At 35.2% G+C, this 6,000-nt stretch overlaps 1 protein-coding gene across 8 annotated transcripts in view; it reads right to left on the bottom strand.

Moving 5' to 3' along the window:
• LOC126824069 (troponin I) overlaps nucleotides 1–5,730 on the bottom strand; it is an 82,391-nt gene extending 76,661 nt beyond the window's left edge. For 6 of the 8 annotated variants that reach the window (XM_050553247.1, XM_050553246.1, XM_050553242.1 and 3 more), the window contains exon 1: nucleotides 5,644–5,727. The gene's annotated coding sequence lies outside the window, so the exon portion shown is untranslated. Of the gene's footprint in view, nucleotides 1–5,643 lie in introns of all 8 variants that reach the window. The other 2 variants (XR_008788458.1, XR_008788457.1) reach the window with 2 other exon arrangements.
• Nucleotides 5,731–6,000: the final 270 nt, after the last annotated feature.

Below are 6,000 nucleotides of genomic sequence, written 5' to 3' on the forward strand. Positions count from 1 at the left end.
ACAGTTGGAATTCATAACAAAAGTAGGCCATAGTTTCGCTGTCCGGGCAAAATTTCCCTCATACCACAATGCATGGCGTATGCCCGTTTTCATTAACCCAGTCGGAGCAGAAAAGCAGGACGTTAAATCACATTTCATTTCATTTGATTAGCCCCGGAGCAGAACAGTAGGACGTTAAACTCATTAATTTAATTGTTCGGGATTTTTTTGTAATGAAGCTAATAGGAAATGAAATAAAAGTTGGCAATATTTCCCTCATAGCACACTGCATGGCATATTCCCGTTTTTATTAGCCCAGACAGATTAGAACAGTAGGACGTTAAAACACATTAATTTAATTGTTATTTTTTTTGTAATGAAGCTAATAGGAAATGATCTTTCATCACTCTTCTAAAATAAACTGAACTTCCCGTAATAAAACTCGCCAACATTCTTTACCAGAATATCTTCAAAGCACAAATATTTCTTTCAAAAAAATTTGAAACTAACCAGATCTTATTGTACATGCACAGAATCTATAGCAGCATATATACACATGTACGATATATAGCAGTATATATACATTAATAGAACACAGTTTTTATGGGATACAATCACTAGTTTTATTCTAAAAACACAACCTTTCGACAAGTATCCTCCTATCGTTATCATGCACAATGACATATACATGTAGTGTGTGTGTGAGTTAGTTGTATTTTAGTCCGCTTCCACCGAGGTGATATCGCAGAAAACCATGTAGTAGCAAACTTGAGGTCAATATGAAATTCATAGTGAAACCATTTACATAGATTAAAAAACAGTAACAAAAATTATCAAAAGGGTAAAGAATTTTTAACAAAAAAACAACCACAAGTATACATGTACGGTATATAAAAGATAAATTTTGTGGGTTTGTTCACTGCAGAAACTTTTAAATTATATTTATTACAAGTTATTTAAACATGCATTATGCAAGAGCTAAATCTGTCTATTGCAGGTCTTTCTTTAGGCCTGAAATGTTATCTAAATTATTAATTAGACATTAATTAACCTATCCAGACCATTATCAACTCTAGATGGCATCACTAGCCTGCGATATTTAGTGGATTATGAGCCGATTTACTGCATAACTTTCCTTCACAATTTAATGATTAAATGAATAATCGAGACTATGCCGTTTATCGTACTGACTTTAGTAATGATGATCAAGGCTAGTTGGAAATTTCAACCGCTTAGTTCTCGGTTCATAGTGGATCAATTTGAATGAAATTGTCAGCAAATTGCCTTTATACATTATCTAGTTTTTAACTATTATAGTGAGAACTGCCAACTCGTTATCAAATCTCCCATAATGTATCTTTAATGGTACAACACATATTTATTACAAGTAATATAATGGTACAACATGTATTTATTAAGTATTTGGTGCAGCATTTATTGACGAAATTTAGTTAAAGATACATTATGGAAGTTTAGATAAAGAGCTGGCAGTTCTCACTAAAAAACTAGATAATGTAAATGGAATATGTTGAAAATTTCAACCTTCTTTTAAAATCTCTGTAGCCTCAATTGTCATTGTTAGCACTGTCACGATATAAGAAACAAAGTTTCTATTATCCATTTTTGCGTTTAATCATCAACAGACGTTGAACAGCAGATCGGATTCAAATCCATTGAAAATTGGACAGATAATGGTCGAGAATTGATTATGGTCTTTTCAAGTTAATTAATGTCTAATTAATAGTTTAGATAATATTTCAGGCCTAAAGAACGACCTGCAATAGGCAGATTTACCTCTTGCATAATGTATGTTTAATACATGTGTTAGAAAAATGGCGATTTTTTAAAACCATAAGCTAGTAATTGCCAAAAATCATAAAGAAATTGACCATTTATTACCATATTAGAGATTTTAGCATGTAATTGCTAAAACTGAGAATACAAAAACATCAACATCAACTAAGCCTAAAGGAATTTTGTCTAAATGGCTAGACATATATTTTGTACATCATGTTGTTAATACGATATCATGATTTTTAACTGCTCTCTTAAACAATTTCACAAAACTAAGATACAATATTTTGACTCTGCAGGGTGAAAAGTTATTTCAGTATAACATTCACGTTATTCTGTGCCTTATGTATGGTACATATAGGATTTATACCTTGCCATTCCAAATAATATGACACTAAGAGGCATATCTGTGTAGGATAAAGCAAGATACGGAGGTTATGTTGGGGAAAGAAAGACTGAAGAAAATAACCTGAGGGCTTTTTCTTCAGTCTTTCTTCCCCAGCATAACCGAAATCGAGGATTTTATCTTGCTTATAAACTGTCTATGTTTACATGTATGTAAAATGAGAATATCCCAAAATTCCTATAAGAAAAACCTTAGATCATGTTTTCTTATGGAAAAAAACCTACCCTGGAAGAATAATCTTTTACAGGTTTAAAGAAAAATTTTCAGAAGAATATCCCCAAATTCCCCTGTATATACCCAAAGCTGCCCCCCGACTTTCAGACCTCAAGTTATTCCGGGCATAGAATATAACCCAAAGATCAAAGAGATTTACAGTTATAGGTTTATAAATAGAAATAATTCTACACTGAATACATGTATATGAAAGGTGGTACAGTAGCCAATCTGATTAAAATACAAATCTATATTTCGTTTCGTTTTTTTTTATACTTTCGATGGCCTCTACTACATGAAGATGTAGTGAAATGTAGCGTCAGGGATCATACGAGCGACTTTTGAAGCTATGATGTCAGACATTTGATTAACCAATCAGCGTTGATGTTTCCAGTGGAATATCGACAGTTCAAAGAACTTGCCGCAACAAACCGTTTTATTGGCTAATCCCTCGCATCATCCAGAATGCCTGTTATATAACAACTCTTCGAGATCCTTGTGTAGTAAAGACAAGTAAAAGGAAATTTTGAAAAAGAAACGAAATAGGATCTGTGTTTTAACCAGATTGTAATTTTAATTATCCTGCACACAAGTTGGAATTTTTAGTGTTGAAGTGGGCAGTGGCTGACAAGTTCAAAGACTATCTCTATGGATACACCTTTACCATCTACACAGATAATAATCCACTTACTTACACAGGTTACTTAGTTAGGATCAGGGGGAAGAGGGAGGCCCGTGGTGGAAGGCTTCCCACCTTCCACCTGACCCTCCACAATCAAAAATCTCAAATTTACATGTTTCATAGAAACAGAATGTTAAGTGAAATTTTAATACTGTTATTTATAAGGGTGTGGGTGGGGAGGGGGTGTTTGGGGGTGGGAGAGGGTCGATATGCACAAGGGCCCACACATAGATCAGCCACTGGATAATAAATATTAATGGATCTATAATGGGGGGGGGGGGGTCGAACTAGGACCCACACAAAGATCCGTCACTGGATAATAAATATCAATGGATCTATAATGGGGGGGGGGGGGGTCGAACTAGGACCCACACAAAGATCCGTCACTGGATAATAAATATTAATAGATCTATAATATTAAGAGAAGGGTGGGGAGGGGGAAGGGGAAGAGGGTCGATATGCACTAGGGCCCACAAATAGATCAGCAACTGGATAATAAATGACGAGTCCAGGGGAAGAACGATCTAATCACATTTTTGTCTTTTCGCATAAAAGGCAAAACAGACTTTGGACGAGAATGCTTGACGCGAACAGAACAACGACTGGGTTTAATTACAACTTCAAAATGATGTTTAATACGAATCATAATTACCAGTACAACTGACTTCAACTTTTCAGGCAAATTAAGGTTAAATAAAGGGTATGATGGACGTATTTGTCCGGGAGGCCATTTCAGAAGGGCCTTGGTTCGATGTGACTCTGATCGTTTTTACCTGAAATTGATTGTTCCACAGAAAGCTTATACAATTTGCTACCAGATGGCGCCATTAACTGGGGTTAGTTGAAAAAGTGACTTAGATCATTCTTCCTCTGGGCTCTTCAAATATTAATAGATCTATAATATCAAGAGATATATCTCTATATATATTGGCAGTCTTGTCTGGTTTCAAAAATAACCTTTCCTTTCCTAAAGGTGAAACCAGAGCATTCATACCAGATATAAGTTCCCACATCTCACATCAGAACCAAATCCTTGCCAATATATATTCAATATATATCATAGTTCATGGGAGAATTTTATTGTAATAAACTACACCTTTATAACATATTTATCGCTTCTAGAAAAAAAAGGGGCATATGCATACACATCCTCACCAGTTATATTTAATCCCTCCGATTGGGTAAAGTGACCCCTCCACCCTCAACTTTATTCAGGTGATACATTGGAACTCCAATGAACACTTTGTGAACTGTTTAAAAAGGGTTAAATTCCAACAAGAATCTTCAAGATTAATATTTCAATCTATAATACCATGAATCTAACTAATACTATCAGAATTCACCTCCATACAAAACTTATGCTGTCTGTCTATAATAGGTCTGCTTAAGAGTAGACAAAGCTACATGTAGTTGACGGACATTTTAATTCCTAAATCAACAATTTTATTCAAACCCACAAAGTATACTTTGTGAATTTTGGTAAATATTTATTGGGTTTCCATTTAATAAAATAGAAGAGGTTTATGTAGTCTTTGTGTGTATGACAGATGTCAACTAACTGCATTAAAAAAATAGTATACATTATGTATACATAGTATGTATTAATGTTTTGATATGGTGGCCATTCAAGACAGAGTTCTATTCTGGTAGTAGATAGTTCTCTGTGTGCAAAAAACGAGGTCCCGTGTACGTAAAAGATCCCTTGACAGTTGGAATTCGATATAAGAGTAGGCCGAAGTGCCGCTGTCCGGGCAAAATTTCTCTCATAGCACAATGTATGGCTATGTCCATCCTCTTTAGCCCAGTTCGGAGCAGAACAGTAGGACGTTAAACCCTTTCATTTCTTTGTGTGCATAATGTATTAATGTGCTCTGGAAAAAAAATGCTTTTAGATATCTGAGTCGGGGGATATTCGGACAATAATTGAGAAATTCGGTCACCCGAAACTACGAACACGACACACAACGCCCATGTCAATAAAAGATCAAAACAAAGTTCATCTGGGCATTATATTCTAACAAATTCAACATTTATATTTGCCCTGTTATAAAAATATCGACACATATGGTTCCACAAAGACGAGTGTTTTCTGTTGTAAAGATTAAAAAAAACCCACTCGAGTTAAAATGTCGAAGGTTACCAATGTCAAGCTCACCGGTAAAAAGTCTGTCAAAATAATATTTTGGGATTACAAAATTGTTTCTGAATATCAGTAGGGGTTCTATTGTTTGAAAGAATTTAAGACATTCCTGAAAATGGCACGCTATTGTGCGGGTAATTTAGATTTCTTGTAAATTAATTACGGCACGTGCATTATCAGGAACATATTTACGGGGCAAAAGTTTGACATTGACAGAACAAAATGGCGACCGAATTGTGAAGCTGACTCGACGATATTTACCGGTAGATCTATGGTATTAGTTTATTTTGGCACCGATCGAAAAAAAAAGTCTCCCGAAATGTTGGCAGAGCGTGAAGATAACTTTCATTAGGTACCCTAGAAGAATAGTGCAAGGGTGATGACGGGTTCTAAAAATAGACTTAAAGAGGTAGATATAATTCGACTTACCAAGGAGGCTTGTTCCACACGGTTAAAAGTTTATAAAAGACACTAAATTCTGACAGTCTTTTCAATCTCACCCTCTTTCACGCGCTAGAGGAGGGGTTAAAGTTCTCACGTGGCCAAAAGGATCGATTACATTGGTTGATTAAGCGTGCCAATCAAGGAATATACTTTAGAATAGTTTTACCGTTATTCATTCATAAGAACAGTTCCTGGCTTTATGTTGAGCGGGGATACATTTTGGAAATCTGGGTGAGAAGTTTCTAAATGATGGGCAAAGTTGAAAACTGTATGTTTAGTGATAATGCCGGCCTTCAAATATCACAGAATTATTTTTGATATTTGGTTTTACGGCCGGTGAGT

This window comes from Patella vulgata, chromosome 6, assembly GCF_932274485.2.
Source record: "Patella vulgata chromosome 6, xgPatVulg1.2, whole genome shotgun sequence".
Classification (NCBI taxonomy): Eukaryota; Metazoa; Mollusca; class Gastropoda; family Patellidae; genus Patella; species Patella vulgata.